Source organism: Mustela putorius, unplaced genomic scaffold (assembly GCF_011764305.1).
Source record: "Mustela putorius furo isolate JIRA1106 unplaced genomic scaffold, ASM1176430v1.1 tig00003854_pilon_pilon_pilon, whole genome shotgun sequence".
Lineage (NCBI taxonomy): Eukaryota > Metazoa > Chordata > Mammalia > Carnivora > Mustelidae > Mustela > Mustela putorius.
Window position 1 is genome coordinate 10,393,874 of NW_025422006.1, and position 21,360 is coordinate 10,415,233.

Sequence of the window (21,360 nt, forward strand, 5' to 3'; positions counted from 1 at the left end):
AGGGTCGTGAGTTCGAGCTCCATGTTGGAGTTATTTACAACAAATACATCAGCCAACCAACCAAACAAACAAACAAAAAAACCCTGCTCAGATTATTTTGGCACCACGTTTTTAGTATTTTTGAGGAGGTTGTGTTTTAGTAGCCGAGTGGCTTAGTAAATATCACATAAGCAGCATTAAGTGAATAAACATGTGTGTGACTGAGTCGTAGGGCCCCAGTGCTCTAGTCCTGTCTCTACTACTGATGAACTGTTTAACTTGTTAGGAATGGGGCAGCCTCTTTCAATCTCACTGGCAAGATAAGGATTTGCACAGCGCGGTGTCTCTGATGCCTTCCTATCCTCCAAACCAGAGCTGCCCCCAATCAGGTAGACACCAGTCATATGGGATGACTGAGCCCTTGCAACATAGCTGGAAATTGAGATGTGCTATAAACATCAACTTCTCCCTGATTTGGAAGACTGTGTGAAAAAGCTACTGCAAAATATCTCATTAATATCTTTTTCATTTTGATTGAGTGTGGGAAAGATATTATTTTGCAGATTTGTGGCTAAATGAACTAAATTACTAAAGTTCTTTTTGCTTGTTTTTTTTTCCCTTTAACATGGCTACTACGAAATTTTAAACGACAGGTGGCTTCCATGTGTGGCTGCATTCCCTTTCCATTCGATAGTGAGTGCCGCTCTAAAAACTCTTGATGAAGTAAGTTTTTGTGACGGTTTCAATTAAATTGTACACAGAGCTGGGTTTCACCTATGCTGGGAGATTCACGGTAAGCTGCAGGAGCTGGCCTCTCCACCCATCTGATTTCAGCAGTTGATTTGCATTGGGGGGGGTGGGAGTTGCTGCCTTTGAGGAAATGGGGAAAGAAATACAAATGGATTAGATTAGAGTCCAGTGGAGACGGAGGGAAACTGCAGACTGAATCTGATGGAGTAAGCTGGTAGGGGGAGGCCTCCAGGACAGTGGGGTACCTGTGACGCTCTGCTGGTGGCCACAGGGTCAAGCCCAACATGTAGAAGGGAAGAGAGACAATTCTGCTCCCCTGTGAATGGGGCACGCCCTCACTGTGGCACTACCGTCAGTCGGCAGCCCAATACAGCAGACCTTTGGAGATGACCCACTTGAAAGGGTTCTGGTGTCCGCGTGATGGACATCTATGACAGGTACTTCTCAGATACTGGTTTGAGGGACTGGAGGAGCAAAATAAGAGTCAGAGCAAGCTTCATGGTGAATGAGCCTGAGAGGTGAATTCATAAACTGTGGATCAACAAACATAAACAGGTGGCCCTTTGCAGAGTACTAATGTTTATGTACCAAGACATGGATGCAATGCATGTGGGATCTTCACGTCAGTAAATACCTCCTTTGGACCTAAGTCTGGTAAGGTCCAGAGAAGGGATTTTAGCTAAGCAGTAGTAAGTTTCTTGGGGTGCCTGGCTGGTTCAGTCAGAAGAGCATGTGACTCTTGATCTTGGAGTTGTGAGTTCAAGCCCCATGTTGGGTGTAGAGATTACTAAAGTAAAATGGGATAGGAATAGAATAGAATAAAATAAAAATCAGTTTCTTGAAAGCAATGACATGCCAGGTCAAAGAGTGGTGTTTTGCCCAGGTTGTCTGGGGGCATAGAGGGGCCAGTGAAAAGAGAGGAAGGAACTGTTGATAGGCATATACTTTGATACTTTTGTATTACCTTTTCTAATGCTTTATAACTAGGGGAATATAAATTGGGATCACAGAGCTTCCTTTTTTGGGACACAGGGATAATATTCTTGAGGCAATGATGGGATTGAATATTAACTCATACCATTTCCTAAGCCTATGAATTAAAAACAACTCCAATTATTACTTTGTAATAGCGTTTGTGGTTCATTTTTCTTAAACATTTGTCACATGGCTATTGATTGCCTTCTTGTTGTTAATATGCGTGCTGATCTGTGGTGAACTATGAAAAATTAATAAAAGAGATCTGGCCCTAGGAATGAAGATATTTCCTTCCCAACCTTTAGAGCTAAAAATTATGGAAAATTAATGTCACAAATCTGTGATTCACAAATGATACCAGTTATTCCTAGATGAATCCAGTGAATTCTTTTTGGCTTTGGCATTCATTGGGTTCATGGCCAGGGTCACTCTGACTGCTAAGAAGTGTTTCCCCCTGCTAGTGCACAACCCAGCAAAGTGAATCATTACCTCCGTGATTGTGAGTGATCGCTCTTTGTCTTCCTTAATAGCATCAGCTAGACCTCCAAGACTCTCACCTCTTCTTCCTTTTCTATTCTTCATGGGGGTTAACACTTGAGACTCTACAGAATCAACCAGTCTTCAGTGTAGGTTGGGAGACTACCCTATAAGGTGCATAAATATTTGTGTGACAGGCACTGTAGTAGGCTCCAGAACCCAGAATTGAACACAATTCTCCCTTTCTATAAGGACGATCCGGACAGTAAACATTTACACTGAATAAAAACACGAGAAAATTGGAAAGAATAAAGCAAACTCTGCCACCAACAATGGCCAAGAGAAAGGTAAAATGAGGGAAATGTGGCTGGGGAAGCTTGTCAGGGAGGGTGACACTGGGCTGGGGACAAAAGCTGATAAGAAAGGGACACCCAGAAGGCACTTGGAAGGTTTTGATTACTTACTCCCTCTTGGGGAGTGAGAGGGACCACACAAAAAGGGTTTAAGTTACAGTGAACTCGATAGTCGGAGGCTTGACCATCATTTGCTTACTTTTGAGAAGTGACCATTATTCAAAAAATAGTGTTGTAGAGTATATATAACCCATACCTGCTCTACATACATAGTCTCTTTAGTAAAAAAAAAAAAAAAGGAAAGCCCAGAGGAACTGAACTGGAGTAGTATAAGAAATTATAATGTAGACCCCTCCAGATAGGGACTGTTTTCCCCCAAAGTCACCCACCCAGGAAGTGACAAAGCTGGGAACCAGAGATCTTTATTCCGTGTTTTGTGCTCTTCCAAGGACATTGGAGCCTTTCTGCTGTGCACTTCCTGCTTTAACAGAGATTGCAAACCCAGACACCAACAGAGGCCAAGAAAATGACACCCTAAGCTGTCTGGTGGGATACAATGGAATGAAAAAGAATGGGCTTGAATCCCTTTTACGAAGATGGCACCGAAAGCTAAGAAGGAAGCCCCTGCCCCTCCCAAAGCCGAAGCCAAAGCAAAGGCTTTGAAAGCCAAGAAAGCGGTGCTGAAAGGCGTCCACAGTCACAAAAAAAAGAAGATCCGCACATCACCTACATTCCGACGACCCAAGACTCTGCGTCTCCGAAGGCAACCCAATTCCCTCGAAAGAGCGCCCCCAGGAGAAACAAGCCGACCACTATGCCATCATCAAGTTCCCCCCCGACTACTAAGTCAGCCATGAAGAAAAGAGAAGACAACAACACACTTGTGTTCATTGTGGATGTCAAGGCCGACAAGCACCAGATCAAACAGGCTGTGAAGAAGCTCTAGGACATTGATGTAGCCAAGGTCAACACCTTAATCAGGCCTGATGGAGAGAAGAAGGCATACGTTCGGCTGGCCCCTGACTATGATGCTTTGGATGTTGGGATCATCTAAACTGAGTCCAGCTGGCTAAATCTAAATACAGTTTTTTCATGATAAAAAAAAAAAAAGAAAGAAAAGAAAAAGAATGGGCTTATCTTTAGGGAGCCTTAACTACTCAGTTCCAGCTAATTATTGCAGAACCAGGCCTCCCAGAGCTTCTGATTTTTAAAGAGAACCCGGAAACCTGAATTTAATTTTTATGTCACAAAGCAAAATATTTTACATTAATAATTAGCACAAATTCATACACACACATGAGTACACACAGGTGCACACGTGCACATTCCATCTACCGGCAGGTTGCCCAGGAACCATCAGTGTACACTAAGTATGAGGGCCATTAGTGGGCACTCTGGTTCCGATACTGTACGTCCGTCACAAACAGCTCTCTTTGTACACTCCGGAACCATTTGTCAGAGCTTTGCTGTCTTTCTTCTTTTAAAAAGCAATTTTTCTTTTGGTTCACTAAGGCGTAGTCATGCTTTTCCTGCACAAAAAAAAAAAAAAAAACGTTATTTGAGTTCAGCTCTCAAAATATACCACCACGAGGGGGAGCCCAAACTGTTTTTTTTTTTTTTTTTTTTTAGTTTTATGTGAGGTTAACACTAACGCAGTAACAGAAACTATTACCCTGTGACATTTAGGTCACTTCCTCCTCCTGAGATCTCCTGAGATTATCTGTGTGGCTTGGTTTTGTGAAGCATCATCTGTTTGATTATGAACACAGACAGCAAACAAACTCGGCCCAAACTCAGCATCACAGCATATCAGCCTTTTAATTTTAATCTTATTTTATATTTTATGTTTTTATTTTATACATTTGATTCAGTTTTTTGTTTGTTTGTTTTTGTTTTTGCTTTTTTAAACCACACTGTGTGCGCTAGGCAGGGGGAAAAGAGCAAGAAGCAGATTGTACACTGGGGTCCCAAAGGCCTGTAATTCAAATTTGAAATCAAAAAGAAACAAATAAAATACCCAGGATTCTCTGAGACAAGAAATTAGGTGAAGGAAAACCCCTGGTTAGTCCCCATGCACTGAGCACCTCACTGTTTCTCAGGTTTCCAGCTTCAGGACCTTTGTGTATCATGGAATCTCTGTGAACCTCCCTCTCCGAACACATCATCCGCACATCCCGAGCTGAAATGTGGTTTGCTTGTGGACCTGCTTCCTGGTTGCTTCTGTGGTCTGTAAAGTGCTTTTATGGCAGCACTAGAGTTGGGATTTTGTTGTTGTTTATGTTTTTCAAATAACTCGTTTCAAGGCTCAGAGGGAATCTTCCCAGATTGCCTCCATCCGCTTGACTCACCCACTGTTCCCCAGGGGGTAGCAGGCTAACTCAAGCTCTGAGCACCTGCGGGGGTTCGCCATGCAATCCTCGCCATGACCTTCGAGCCTGTAGCAAAGGTATCCATGTCTTGCAGATAAGGCAGGGAGGGTGGAGAGGCTGTACCAGCCAGGGTAGCGGCATGGGAAATGGGAGGGGAGGTCTCATCCGCTGGTTTGCACGGGGTCGGCCCAGTACCAGCTTCATGGTCTCATCTTAGCCTTTATAACTTGCCCTTGACCGTCTTCTCCTCCCTTTCCCCTTCCCTTCTACCATCTTCTTCCTCCTTCTCCCGACTCCTTCCCCTACCGATTCTTCCTCCTCCTCCTCCTCACCATCATTATTACTGCAGCTTATGTACGCCTCTGTTTACCCCAGGAGTGTTTGACTCTTAAAGTCCAGAGGCCCAGTCCTGTCACAGGGCCAGTTCAGGGCGGTCCACAGAGCTCAGAGGGAGGGGCGGTGAGGTCTTGGTGAAGAGAATGAGCTCCACGGTCCAAGGCTCGGGCGGCATCCGTCACTTGTGAACCAAGTGACCTGGGGAAAGACACACTATCTTGTAACCTTACTGTCCTCCCCAGAAAAGCCAGGAGGAGAATAACACTTCCGCCACCAGGCTTCGAGAGAGGCAGTTGAGTCAAGGTCCACGAAGCGCTCCGTGCAGGGTCTGGTACGTGGAGCTCCGTAGGGGTGAGGGATTCTAGCAGCCGTTTTATGTGGATGGATCTTGTTGAATTGACATTCCTGAAACTCAAAGTGTGACATAGCTCACAGTTTTCAAGGCAGATTTTAACGCTTAAAAAAAAAAAAATTTGTATCAAGATTAATATTTTACTCTCAGTGATCCATACATTTAAGAATTAGTTGGTGACTAGCCATTGAAAGATGTCAACATAAAACCAAAACAAATATCAAATAAGAATCATTTTAAAAATGTAAAGGTTACTACATACCATATATATGTATGTATATAAAGGTTTTATTTATTTATTTGACAGAGAGAGAGAGAGCACAAGCAGAGGGAGAGGGAGAAGCAGGCTCCCCGCTAAGCTAAGCAAGGAGCCGGATGTGACTCATTCCCAGGACCCTGGGATCACCACGTGCACTGAAGACAGATGCTTAACCGACTGAGCCACCCAGGCACCCCCACATACCACATACATTTAATATTTAAAAGTTAACATCCTTGAATTTTAGAAAACACAAAGCATTTGTTGCCCTCTTTGATAGCCTCTGTGTTTGTTTTATGACAAAGATGACTTTTATTCTGCATCGATGTTTGTTCAGTCATGCAAAGCCATCTCTCAGTTGGGTGTTAGGATACACATTGTTTCACAGAAGCTTGTTTCTTTTTAAAACAAGTTTGGGGTTTTTGTCAAAGTCAATACTGCTTTTGCTCATTCAGATATTAGATCAATTTCTGGTTTCCCAAGGGAACATCCTTCAATCACATTTACATCTTCTTCCATTTCCTCTCTTAAGATCTTTACAAAGAACTGTAGCCTAGAGCAAACATCCAGACACGTGAAGTGCTATAAAATATCATTAGGCAGTATATGAATGGCGTAGCAGGAAGATCTGCTAGGAAGTTCACACACTGCACAGAATCACTAGTTCAAGGTCCTGATTTAAGGACCCCTTTCACTTTACAAACTTGGTTTGGGTGTTTTTGTTTTTGTTTTTGTTTTTGGCACACTGTTCATTGAATCTGTTTAAAATGTGCCATGAGATAAACTTACTGATTATTTATAAGAATAACTGTTAGTATACTGGGCCATGAATGCTATTTTTAACACAATGTCGTTGAGCTACAGAAAGACTAGATTAAATCATTCCTGCTTCTCTCCTCCATGTTTTGTCCAGGTTCCTAGAAAGGTTGGCCCCAAACTTCAGGCCCCAGGTGTCTGGCTTTTTACTAGATTTAGTGAATTCCTTAAAACCGATGATACCTCCATATATTGGTTGCTAGCTTATAGAAGAATTAGGGTTTTTCCCCCTTAATTCCTCAACTGATTTTTCTAGAGATTCCTGATGGATAAACTTCCCATGACACACTGGACAAGAATGCTGAAATCGCAGCGCAGGATCCTGTGGGAGCCATTCTCACCTTTGCTGCTGGAACTTTCTCACACTTGTCTTTTGCTGTGAGTTTTCTTATAAACTCAACCTATTGGGCGCTTGTATTTCCAGGATTTCTCATGATTTCTTATCTATTACAGGAGTTGTCTTCTTTTTATCCTTCAGCATGGCCAAATATCCTTTAAAATGTGTTTTCTGTATTTCTATGGGTTTTATGTGAGAAAGACATTATAATGTCTTGAAATGAAAGTTCATCGTTTCCATTTCTAGACTTCAGTACTGCAGTGAAGAGATTAGTAGATCCTCTTCATAAATGGTGTTGGAATGAAGGAGAGCCAGGATTCCCACCTGCTGTAGAGACAAATGGTGCTGTATTGAGCTGTTCTTGTGGACTGTGCCTGGGGAGGTAAGTAATTTGGCCAGCAGTGGTTTGAATCTCTGTTTTTTATTTTTATTAAAATGAGCTGTTCTTATTGCAGTAATTGTTTTAATATATGAATCAGTACTTTCTGATTAAATGCTATATTCTATTACGCTGCGCTGTTGAAATGACAGGCTGTATGATAAGAGACAACTTTAATGTAATGAGCAAATCTGGCTTCAAATTTGTTAACTGTTCACACCGGCCCTCCTCCTCACGGTGGACCTGGTGATTGCTAGAATATTCTACTTGGTTTCCCTCCTAGTGGTCTTTAAGATTGCCCATTCCTTTGTTATTCTGTTTTTATTTGTACAATGAAGGCTTTCTAGGTAAACAAACAGAATTAGCAAGTGAGAGAGAAAAGTCTCTCTCTGCATCCGGCCCATCCCCGGGCAGTTTCCATCAACCTTGGTTTATAGCTTGGGGAGGAGGAATGAATTCATTCCCTCACAGGAAAGGACACAGGGCACGAGAAGGCCTTGACTTTAGCATGTTTGTGATGAAATTTTATATGGCTGAAAATGAGCATGGCAAGCCGTCAGTGTGCAGCGCTGCCTGCGACCCAGCATTTAATTTGACCCAGGCAATGTGGGTACAATCGGGATCAAACAATTAGGTAAAACCTATGACATTTTAAAATCTTATCTTATTAAAAAAGTTGAAAATTGGAAAGTTGAAGTAACAATACAAACAGTACATTTTTTTTTTAAGATTTCATTTATTTACTTGACAGAGAGAGAGAGATCACAAGTAGGCAGAGAGGCAGGCAGAGAAAGAGGGGGAGGCAGGCTCCCCGCTGAGCAGAGAGCCCAGGATCCTGAGATCACAACCCGAGCCAAAGGCAGAGGCCTAACCATTGAGCCACCCAGGTGCCCCCAAACAGTACAATTGATGTAAAAATGAACTTGTTTAAATATGCTTAAATGGTAAACCCTGATCTATTTATAGCACTTCCGTGAGGTGTGTAGTTGAGAAGGAAAAGAATAAATTTAAGAACATGTAAGAGTTAACATAACATATTCTAACATATAACATATAAGATTTAACATATTTACCAGGTTTAAGAACATTTAAGAATAGATTTAAGAAAAAAATGATGGAAAATTCTATTGTGGAGATTTGCCCACTTTTGGCTGACTGCAGATAAACCCCTGCCTGTGTGAATCAGGGTTCTCCAAAGAAACAGAACAGGACCAACAGTGTGTGTGTTTGTGTGTGTGTTGGCACACGTGATTATGTGTGATAAATCCCAAGATCAGAGCTGACAATTCCCAAGCTGATAATAGAGCTGGTAAGTCCCAAGATTGCTGTGATCAAGTGGGGGACAGCCAGTGATGGATTTACAGTCTGAGTCGGGCTTGAGCACCAGACATCTTTGGATCTAGACCTGTCTGGAAGCCGGCAGGCTCAGGATGTAGGAAGAGCCAATGCTTCGGTTCTCGTGTGAAGGCAGAAGAAACCAACCAACGAGCTCCAGGCAGTCTTTCCTTCCCATTACTTGCAGGAAAGCCAGGCTTTTTGTTCTAGTCAAGCCTTCAGGTGACAGAATGAGTCCCACTCACATCAAGGAGGGAAATCTGCTTTCCTCATCTGTAATTTAAATATAGTCTCACCCATAACATCCTCCTAGGCACCCCCAGAATACCCAGTCAAGCTGACACGTAACATGAACCATCACAGTGGCACGAGCGGAAGGGGAGGTTAACTCCTATTTGGAAGTAGTTTCTCCTCTGTGGAAGCGGGAGGGGCCACATCTTCTCTGTCTCTGTTTTGATGCAGCCTCAGGGTAGGCATAGGACTTAGGCTCAGTGAGTCAGAGACTTTCTTTGACTCTCACATGGGCGACACACTAAGACATACTGCCCATTGGAGATCCACTGCAGGGGAAGAAGAATATATATATTTCTCAACTAAATAGTTTTAGAATATTTTACCTTTGAGAGAGTAGAATTATCCTTACACTGTATGCACTCAACAGTATTACACATTTCTCAAGTATGGGTTACATGCACAAGCAGAAGATTGACACTATATATGTATTTTTTTCTAAGATTTTATTTATTTACTTGACAGAGAGAGAGACAGCAAGAGAGGGAACATGAGCAGGAGGAGTGGGAGAGGGAGAAGCAGGACTTCCCCTGAGCAGGGAGCCCGATGCAGGGCTGGATCCCAGGACCCTGGGAGCATGACCTGAGCCGAAGGCCGACGCTTAATGACTGCGCCTCCCAGGTGCCTCAGTTGACTATATTTCAAGAAAAGAATTAACCAGAAGCCTGCACCTATATGGAATTTCCTATGAGGGGATTTTCAATGTAGATTGAAGGTGAAGGAATGAAAGGGGAGGAAGGCACGATGGAGTTTCCTTACTCATAAGTTAGGGGGAAAACGCAGACCTCATGAGATTGTGAAGATAAAATGTAATACAATGAAATCTGTAGTCCTTGGGAAAATACCTGTCACTTTCTAGGTGTTTAATACATTTTTTTTTAAAGATTTTATTTATTTATTTGACAGACAGAGATCACAAGTAGGCAGAGAGGCAGAGAGAGAGAGGGAAGCAGGCTTCCTGTGGAGCAGAGAGCCCTATGCGGGGCTCGATCCCAGGACCCTGAGATCATGACCTGAGCCGAAGGCAGCGGCTTACTGAGCCACCCAGGTGCCCCGTTTAATACATTTTTAATGATGATGATGACAATGATGATGAGGACGATATATGGTGAGTTTTTTTGTTGTTGTTTATGGTGAGGTTTTTGTCAGGAATCATCCAAGGACATGGATGAACAAGAGAAAAGTAAGGGGTGAGAAGGAACTTTGGAGAGTCTGAAACAACAGTTATCAGGATACCCACACGTGTTACAGGTGGTCCGATTTATTTCAAGTAGACGAGCATTGATGAGCCCTCGGGATAAAAAGGTTTAAAAAGAGAAAAACAGAAAGAAGCATAAACAAGGATGACATATCTCTATCTAGAGCCGCCATTTTTCTTTCTTTAAGCCAACAGGATGTCAGCTCAGAAATGAAGCCTGAGATTCAGATGAATCCACTCTTCAGTCGAGATGTCAAGTTTATCCTAAACCATGACTAATGACTATGCTAGTGTGGGTTTGGTGTTATGTCTGGTATATTGGCAAACAAATAGATTATCATAAACCTCTTAAGAAAACGAACTAAAATTTTTCACAAAGACCATGACAGTGTCAGTGCCAATTCCCAAAGCTTTGATGATGAAGTCAGTAGGATGCTGCAGAAGGTCATGGAAGCCTGAGGAAATCCAATCCGGTCTGACCATTCTGGATGAGTTCAGGGAAGGACCCTGAGTTAGAAATATTTTCATGACCAACGTGTAGGGTGAGACTACTCTGAGAAGGGTTTGAGACACTGTTTATCAATGAATAGGTTGTATATATCACCTTCATCAGATTCACTAGTAAGAATGGGAATGTTCTGGGCACTTGGCTGGTCCAGTCTGTTGAGTGACCAAGTCTTGGTTTTGGCTCTGGTCTTGATCTCAAGGTCGTGAGATCAAGGCCTGTGTAGGATCCATGCTCAGTGGGGAGTCTGCTTGAAGATTATCTCCCTCTCTCTGCCTCTATTCCCTGCTCATGCGTACCCATGCTCTATCTCTAAAATAAATAAACCTTTTGAAAAAATGTTCATTAAATATACAAATTTCTAGTCTCTAAATCTAGAATCTTTTCAGTCTTAGTCTCTGCTGAATGGGCCCTAACATCTATATTTTTAATAAACTCCCTAGATGTATTTCTGCAGAGTAACATCCAATTACCCCTATTTAGATGAATAGGGATCCTGGATGAAATTAGGTCTTTGGAGAAAATACATTCTCCACTGCCTCCAACCTAAGAAGAGATGGAGTTGGAACAGGTGTGAAGTTTCTGATTGCTGAGTTTGTACTAAGAGTCTCAGAGTTGCGTTAACAGTAGAGACGGCACCATGTAATGTCCGTCAACAAGGTCCCGAGAAAGCATTTAGCGCTATGGCGTATGACAAGTACTGAAACTGAAACTGCTGCATGGCTGACTTCAGATGTACTGATGATTTCAAAAACTGGAGGCTATGTGGGCTGAGGATCTAAGATGGTCCCACTCTCATTCGGGCGGTGGTTATGGGCTGGGATGCTTACTAACATTTTTAAGTCTGTCTGAACCTTATTTCATTGTCATTTCAACTCTGTGCTGCTTTTCCTTCCTCCTCATTTTCCAAAAAGCTATTGCACCATTTGCTTACATTAACCGTGTGTACAAAGCTGGTAGAAACATGATCTGTCATAGGGCGCCTGAGATTCCTGCTTACTCTGGGCTAAAAGTCGAAAGTAGAATTTGTTCCTAGATTAAACCTCACATTTTCCAGAATGTATATTCTATTTGATTCCTGCAACTAAATATGTAGTCGCAAGAAGCAGCGATTTTTTAAAAACTGCATCTAATTCTGATGCAAATTTAAGGACAGAAGGCAAGGCAATTTACAAAACCATGTTTTATATAAATTGAGAAATGAAAGAGGGTTAGAATTAACACTCATAATTTTGATGTTATTTTCTCCCAAGTTTTAATCCATGCATTTCATAATGTTGTCATAATTGTTTTAAATGCTGCTTTTAAAATAAGCTTTTGCTACAAATAATTTCTCATATTGCTACATGATACTCAAGACATATTTTTAATGGAGGGTTGATTTTCCATCCAGTGAGTGAACTGTAATTTATTTAACTAGTTCCCCATGAGTGGACATGCAGGTTTTTTCCTGTTATTTTTTTGTTTTGTTTTGTTTTCCCTTTTATTATTACCTAAGGCCAGATTCCTATAAGCGAAGTCAAAGCTTATGAACATGTTTATAAGACGCGGCTGACCTCAGTTCCAAGGAACTACACCAACCTACTTGCCTCTCAGTAATCTGTGAGCATTATTACTTGCCCTCTGCAGCATTTCTTATGTTTACAAAATGTTACCGTCTTTGTAATTTCTTCAGATGTGTTTATTGAACACTTTACTATGTGTCACAGCCTACAGATACAAAGAAGTTAAAGTCTAAGGAAGTTGGTGACTGGGCGCCTGGGTGGCTCAGTTGGTTAAGTGACTGCCTTCGGCTCAGGTCATGATCCTGGAGTCCCAGGATCGAGTCCCGCATCGGGCTCCCTGCTTGGCAGGGAGTCTGCTTCTCCCTCTGACCCTCCCCTTCTCATACTCTCTCTCTCTCTCAAATAAATAAATAAAATCTTTTAAAAAAAAAAAAGTAAAAAAAAATGTTGGTGACTAAGTAGGAAATACAGATAAATAAAAAACAGATTTCCAGTTCAGTTTTAAAAGTCCGTTAAGAGAGATTCTCAGTTAAGATGCTTTAGATCATCATGACTGTAGTCTGCTTCAGATACATAACAACGATGGGCAAAGGACAAAAAATATAACATTTAAAAGGCATGACTAAATAAAAAACCAAATAAAGGTGAAGTTCTAGGCCCTCTGGGCTCCTGGACTCTGGTATCTATGAGTGGGGATGGGGAGAAAGTGCCGTGTTGAAGGATTTCCCCCCCCACAACTGCAGTCAACTGTGTTGATCTATCCTTTAACACCACAGTGGACACTGCACATTTTCTTTTCTTTGTTTAATGCTCAATTCACTAAACTTCAAATCTTTCTGTTACTAACACTTAACCCCTGAGCGATCACAATCTTTCTAAATATTTCTATACTACTTATAAAGCAAATCCATCAAAACTTATGAAGTTAGAATATCTCAAATATTTATATGATTATGAGCTTATTTAATTTTACTCCCCTAGATATTTAATTAAAATCAAAACATAAGATACAAAATTCTCTTAACTGCCTTCAGCAGCTTAAGGAACAAATAAAACACACACAGAATATCACAGCCATTACAATATTACAGTAAAGTTAAAATACATTTGACCCTTGAAAACACAACTTTGAACTGTGCAAGTCCACTAATATGTGAATTTTTTACAATACAGTACTATAACTGTATTTTCTCTTCCTTGTGATTTTCTTAATGTTCTAGCTTACTTTATTGTAAGAATACAGTACATAACACACATAACGTACAGAATATGTTAACCAACTGTGTGTGTTATCAGTAAGGCTTCTGGTCAACAGCTCAGCTATTAGTAGGGAAGTTTTGGGGACGGTAAGGTTATACAAGAATTTTTTTTTTAAGATTTTATTTATTTATTTGACAGAGATCACAAGTAGGCAGAAAGGCAGGCAGAGAGAGACAAGGAAGCAGGCTCCCTGCTGAGCAGAGAGCCTGATGCGGGGCTCGATCCCAGGATCCTGGGATCATGACCTGAGCAGAAGGCAGAGGCTTAACCCACTGAGCCAACCAGGCATCTGGTTGTACAAGAATTTTTGACTGTGCAGTAAAGGTGGTGGGGAGAATTGGAGCCCCTTCCCTTTGCCCTGGTTCAAGGGTCAACTGTAGCTGTAAAGGTAATGATGAGAAGATTTACTTGCATTAATGAGTGATTTCATTTCATATTTATATTCTTATTTTTTGCTCTTATGTTTTTATCTCGCCAAGATTGCAGTAATTTTCCCAGAAGGTGGAAATGGTATTTTCAAACCCTCAAGCAAAAGAATACCATGTCTGACTTGCTGAGGTCCAGGGTCTGGCCTTGAGCCATTGACTCTGAGTTGCGTTGCAGGATCCAAACTGAGCCGCCACCGGGAGGGATCCTTTCCACTGATGAAACCCCCTCGTGAGACCGTAAGAAACTTCTGAAGCTCGATACTTTTCCGGGAGTCGGGAATAACAGACTCTTTATTTATCTAAAGATTTTATTTATTTATTTAAGACAGAGAGAACATAAGTGAGCGAGCACCAGCAAGCAGAACAGCAGAAGGAGAGGGAGAATCAGATGCTCAGCTTGAGCAGGGACCCCGGGAGCCCTGGATCATGACCCGAGCCAAAGGCAGACACTTAACCGACTGAGCCACCCAGGTGCCCCTAAGGTACACTTTAAAGAAGACAACACTATTCATTGATAGTCCTCTCATTTTGAGGTTTTTTTCTTTTCCTCTTTTTTTTTTTTTTTTTTTTGACATCATGGGAAATTTACATATGTTTTTATAAGTGTTTCATGATTTCATCAGGGGTGTTAACTTCTAGAGAGAAATGAATGAAACAGTGTGGAAGGAACAAAACTTTAAGTTTAGGAATGGTGAGAAACACTTTTTTTAAAAAAAAATCTAAATTCATGTGTAAGTAGATTTTTGGCAAAAACACTAGAATCCAGATCCACATAGATTTTTGGTTTTTTTCCTCTATGGCTTGGGAAGAGCTGTTGTCCATCAGACATTGTGCCCCTTCAGTCCACAATAGTATTAAAGACCAAAAATTAGATGCTGGCTACAGCTCAATGGTTAGGGTAGAAAAGCACGTGAACTTGACCTCCTTAAGTATTTTATCCTTTCTAATGCTACTCTAAATGGAATCGCTTTCTTAATTCTGTGTGGCTTGTTCGCTGTTAATGTATGAAAATTCAACTCAATTTGTGTGTTGATTTTTAATCCTGCCACTTTGCACAATTTATTTGTTACTTCTAACAGTTTTGTGTGTGTGTACATGTGTGTATGTGTAATCATTAGTTTTTCTTACTATGAACTAAAGTTATATAAAGTTGTAGGAGTCATAGAAGTCCAGTTGTCTATGAACAGAGATAATTTCACTTCTTCCTCTCCAACTTTGATGTTTTTTAATTTCTTTTTTCTTGCCTAATTGCTCTAACTAGATCTTCTATACTGTGCTGAACAGATATGGTGATAGTGGGCATCCTCATCTTTTTCTTGATCCCAGAGGAAGGATTTTCGGTATTCCACCGATCAGTAGGAGGTTGGTTGTAAGTTTTTCATTTGTGGCCTTTATTATGCAGAAGTCATTTTCTTCCATGCCCAGTTTAAGTAGTTTTTATCATGAAAGGGTGTTGAGTTTTGTCAAATGCCTTTTCTGAATTGAGATGATCATGTGGCTTTTGTCCTTACTCTGTTAATGTGATGTAATACATTAATTTATTTATGTGTGTAAAACCATCTTTGCATTGTTCCAGGAATAAATCCCACTTGGTTGTATTATATAAGCATTTAACATGCTGTTCAATTTGGTTTGCTAGTATTTTCTTGAAGATTTTGCAAGCAATATTCACCAGGGATATTAGCCTGTTGTTTACTTTTCTTATAATGTGTTTGTCTGGTCCTCTTAAAAGGGAGAAGCTGGCCTCATAAAGTGAATTTGAAAGTGCTTCCTCCTCTTCAATATTTTAGAAGAGTTTTAGGAAGACTGATGTTAATTTAAAAAAAGATTTTGGGGACGTTAAGGTTATCCAAGAATTTTTTTTTTTAAGATTTTTTTTAATTTATTTTGCAGATAGAGATCACAGGTAGGCAGAGAGGCAGGCGGCGGCGGGGGGGGGGGGGTGGTGGTGGATGTAGGCCCCCTGCTGAGCAGACAGCCTGATGCGGGGCTCCATCCCAGGACCCTGAGATCATGACCTGAGCCTAAGGCAGAGGCTCAACCCACTGAGCCACCCAGGCACACCCCCCCGCCTTTTAAAAAAATGTTTGATAGAACTCACCCATGAAGCCTTCTGGTTCTGGGCTTTTATCTGGTAGGAGGATTTTGATTACTGATTCGAACTCCTTACTAGTTATAAGTCTATTTAGATTTTTTATTTCTTCATGATACAGTGTTGGTAGACAATACGTTTCTAGAATTTGCCAGTTTCATCGAGGTTATCCAGTTTGTATACAGCTGTTCATAGTATGCTTACTAATCCTTTTTATTTCTATAAACCTATGGTATTGCCCTCCGCTTTTTTTTTCTGATTTTGGTTATTTGAGTTTGGTCTCTTTTTTTCTTTATCAATCTAGCCAAAAGTCTGTCAATGTTGTTTTTTTTTTTTTTCCCCAAAGACCCAACCCTTGGTTTCATTGATTTTTCTCTAATGCTTTTCTATTCTCTAGTTGATCTAGCCTACTGTTTTAAAAATTGCTATAGTTGAGTAATCACATGATGGTTAAGAAAGTTTAAAGGTTAGCAGATAACCTACTACTATTTTGATATTTCTTTAATTAATCCTGAAGTCACTACTGCCCGCCCCCCTTTTTTGGAGAGAGGGGCGGAAGTAGGGCGAAGCACAGAGGGAGAAGGAGAGAGAGAATCCCAAGCAGGGTGTACGCCCAGCATGGAGCCTGACGGCAGGGCTTGATCTCAGCACTCTGAGATCATGACCTGAGCCAAACTCAAGAGACGGATGCTGAACTAACTGAGCCACCCAGGCGCCCTAGGAGTAACTACCTTTTAAATCTTTCTTGTCCGGTAGGTCACGGAGGAGAGTGATAGCATTTGTCCTTTAGAAATATAACTTTGATAACAATGTACTGAATGGTTTGAACAGAGGAGAGACTGAAAGAGGAGAGACTAGTTTGGAGATCTGGTATAATGCAACTGATAAAAAGTTTGAACAAAGGTAGTGACTGCAAGTCTCTCTTTTTTTTTTTTTTTTTTAAGATTATTTATTTATTTATTTGACAGAGAGAAATCACAAGTAGATGGAGAGGCAGGCAGAGAGAGAGAGAGGGAAGCAGGCTCTCTGCTGAGCAGGGAGCCCAATGCGGGACTCGATCCCAGGACTCTGAGATCATGACCTGAGCCGAAGGCAGCGGCTTAACCCACTGAGCCACCCAGGCGCCCTGCAAGTCTGTTTTTAATCTGAGATTTTCTTTTTCATTTCTGTTTTTTTCCCGGAGTTGAAAATTTTAAGAGTTGAATGTCTGTGTGTGCAAACATGCCAGTCTTTAACTGTCACTTATTTGTAACTCCTAAGGTTTAAAAAAAAAAAAAAAATCACTTTGCATTGCTTCTGTGGTTTTTTTAAAAAATTAACTATTAATTTACCAGGTCATTTTCATTCATTTTCTGAAATTGATCTGAATCAGGATATTCAGGCCTTGAAACAGAAGTGGGTCAAAAACCATTTTAGGTTTTCAAACAGAGGAATTGAATAAGAAATTGGTTGTACTCAGGTATAAATACTCAGGTACTCAGGTAGCTGCTGGGACCAGCAACAGTCCCTTTGGCGGAAGGAATGCGTGGAGGCAATGGCCCACCTGAGCCCAGGATCCTGGAGGACGGGTCTGCCTGGGCCAGTGCTGAAGAACCAGAACTAAAGAATCACCTGACCAGGTGCTGGGACTCCTGAGGGGCTGCTGGTTCCCTAGTGACAGAACTCACTGCTATGGGCACCAGAAGTGCTATCAGATGGTGATGCAGTGCTGGCTATCTCTTGCTGCTGGAAAGTGCCCCCAGAGTCTGGACCTGGGAGCAAATCCTTTTCCCCAGTCCTGCCTGTACTTCCCGTTGGTAGAAACTAACCAAAAGCTTGAAGCAAGCGACTGGGAAAATGGAACACCCAGGTCCCTGGACTCCCGGAGCTGAGTCGAGAACACCAGGCAAATGATGGTTCAAGTCTATTTATTGTCATGGAGACTGAGCGGGTCAGAACATTCCAGAAGCTCCTCCATTTGGCTTTCTGTGTATCTCTCTTCTCTTTGAGAAATTAAATAGGTCTGGTGCCTTTTATACTCCTTTGGATGGATTCGTTGCCACAGGTTTCTCTATCTCCACCAGGTGGAGTCAGAGGCCAGTTTTAAAGGGTTAAATTTAGGAAGTAAATTTGGTTGAGAGTTTCGGTTTCAGATTGTGAGAAGCCAAGATAAACACTACCAGGGAGACTACTTCTTTCCTCTGATGTGTCCTATTAGAATGTTACCTTGTTACTATTTTATTCATTTGACTGTTAGTCAATGCGCCCCATTCCCCAGCTGTAATTTAGGACATGGCTGTTGCAAGGAACAGAGACTCATTCCAGCTGGCTCAAGAAAAGAGAATGTTATTATAAATATACAAGAAGAAATATCACAGACATTTTTGGAAGAGAAACAAAACACAGCAAAGGCTTACCAGGGGCTGCTCTTTGCTTCTTGTAGGGAACACATAGTCACTGTCCTGTCTGCTTCTCATTTATTCATTATTCATTCATGAATATGCACTGCGTCTCTGCTATGGTGCCGGAGACTTGAGATACAGGGGTAGATAAGGCATTAAGAGGGAAGAGAGATATCAAACAAATAAGCACATATAAAATTACAAATCACTGTAAATGTTCTGCATACAATGTGTAGCTTTTTTTCAACTTAAAATAAATTCAATTAATTAACATATGTATTATCAGTTTCAGAGGTACGGGTCTGTGATTCATCTGTCTTATATAATACCCATTGCTCATACATCACGCGTCCTCCTTAATGTCTGTCACACTGTTACCCTATCCCCCAGCCCCTCCCCTCCAGCAACCCTTGGTTTGTTTCCTATGATTAAGAGTCTCTTGAGGTTTGTCTCCCTCTCTGATTTTGTTTTGTTTTGGTTTTTTCCTCTTTTCCCCCATGATCCCGTTTTGTTTCTTAAATTCCACGTATCACTGAGATCATACGATAACTGTCTTTCTTTGATTGACTTACTTCGCTCAGCATGATACTATCTGGTTCCATCAACCTCATCGCAAATGGCAAGATTTCATTGTTTCGTCTTCTTTATCCATTCATATGTCGATGGACATCTGGGTTCTTTCCATAGTTTGGCCACTGTGGACATTGCTGCTATAAACATTTGGGTGCAGGTGTCCCCTCAGATCACTACATTTGTATCTTTAGGATAAATACCCAGTAGTGCAATTGCTGGGTTGTAGGGTAGCTCTATTTTCAACTTTTTGAGGAACGTCAATACTGTTTTCCAGAGTGGCTGCACCAGTTTGCATTCCCACCACAGTATAGAAGGGTTCCCCTTTCTCCACATCCTTGCCAACATCTGTCATTTCCTGACTTGTTAATTAGCCATTCTGACTGGCGTGAGGTGGTATCTCATTATGGTTTTGACTTGTATATCCCTGCGACTCAGTGATATTGAGCATTTTTTCTTATGTCTGTTGGCCATTTGGATGTCTTCTTTGGAGAAATGTCTGTTCATGTTTTCTGCCCATTTCTTGATTGGATTATTTGTTCTTTGGGTGTTGCGTATGATAAGTTCTTATAGATTTCAGATACTAGCCTTTTATCTGATAAGACTTTTGCAAGTATCTTCTCCCATTCTGTTGGCCATCTTTTGGTCTTACTGACTGTTTCCTTTGCTGTGCAAAAGCTTTTTATCTTGGGGCACCTGGGTGGCTCAGTGGGTTAAAGCCTCTGCCTTCGGCTCAGGTCATGATCCCAGGATCCTGGGATCGAGCCCCGCATAGGGCTCTCTGCTCAGCGGGCAGCCTGCTTCCTCCTCTCTCTCTCTCTCTCTCTCTCTCTGCCTGCCTCTCTGCCTACTTGTGATCTCTATCTGTCAAAATAAATAAATAAAATCTTTAAAAAAAAAAAAAAAAGCTTTTTATCTGGATGAAGTCCCAATAGTTCATTTTTGCCTTGGGGTATGTGTCTAGCAAGACGGCGCTATGGCCGAGGTCACAGAGATTGCTGCCTGTGTTCTCCTCTAGGATTTTGATGGATTCCTATCTCACATTCTCACATTTAGGTCTTTCATCCATTTTGAGTCTATTTTTGTGTATGCTGTAAGAAAATGGTCCAGTTTCATTCTTCTGCATGTGGCTGTCCAGTTTTCCCAACACCATTTGTTGAAGAGACTGTCTCTTTTCCATTGGACATTCTTTCCTGTTTTGTCAAAGATTAGTTGACCATAGAGTTGAGGGTCCATTTCTAAGTTCTGTCTTCTGTTCCATTGATCTATATGTCTGTTTTTGTGCCAGTACCATACTGTCTTGATGATTACAACTTTGTAATAAAGCTTAAAGTCCAGAATTTTGATGCCACCAGCTTTAGTTTTCTTTTTCAACATTCCTTTGGCTCTTTGGGGTCTTTTCTAGTTCCATACAAATTTTAGGATTATTTGTTCCAGCTCTGTGGAAAAAGTTGATGGTATTTTTGGTAGGGATGGCATTGAATGTATAGATTGTTGTAGGTAGCATAGACGTTGAAACAATATGTGTTCTTCTAATCTACGAGCATGGAATGTTTTCCCATTTCTTTGTGTCTTCCTCAGTTTCCTTCATGAGTGTTCTATACTTTTCTGAGTACAGATTTGGTTAGGTTTATTCCTAGGTATCTTATGGTTTGGGGTGAAATTGTAAATGGGATCAACTCCTTGATTTCTCTTTCTTATGTCTCATTGTTGGTATAAGAAATGCAACTGATTTCTTGCATTGATTTTATATCCTGCCACTCTGTGGAATTCCTTTATGAGTTCTAGAAATTTGGGGGTAGGGTCTTTTGGGTTTTCCACGTAGAGTATCATGTCATCTACAAAGGGTGAGAATTTGACTTCTTCTTTGCTAATTTGGATGCTTTTTACTTCTTTTTGTTGTCTGCTGAGGCTAGGGATTCCAGGACTGTGTGGCAGTGATAGTGGACTAGTATTGTGTGGTGGTGATAGTGGACAGCTCTGCCATGTATCTGACCTTAGGGGAAAGGCTCTCAGTTTTTCCCCATGGAGAATATTTGCTGTGGGCTTTTCATAAATGGCTTTTATGATATCAAGTTACGTTCCTTCTATCACTGCACTGTGAAGAGTTTTAATCAAGAAAGGATGCTGTACTTTGTCAGGTGTTTTTTTTTGTTGTTGTTGTTTTGTTTTGTTTTTTTGTTTGTTTTGCATCTATTGAGAGGGTCATATGGTTCTTGGCCTTTCTTTTATTAATAGAGTGTATAATACTCTTTGGTTGATTTGTGGATGCTGAACGACCCTTGCAGCCCAGGAATAAATCCCACTTGGTCATGGTGATTAATCATTTTAATGTACAGTTGGATCCTTATTGGCTAGTGTATGGTGAGGTTTTTTTCCATCCATGTTCATCAGGGATATTGGTCTATAATTT

General features: G+C 41.2%; 1 long non-coding RNA gene across 1 annotated transcript; it reads left to right on the forward strand.

Annotated features, from left to right (window-relative positions):
• The first annotated feature begins 539 nt into the window (after nt 1-539).
• Nucleotides 540-3,303, forward strand: LOC123387529. Its single transcript, XR_006601979.1, has 2 exons — nt 540-2,528; nt 2,984-3,303. It is a non-coding gene; the product is annotated as an uncharacterized LOC123387529 (long non-coding RNA).
• Nucleotides 3,304-21,360: the final 18,057 nt, after the last annotated feature.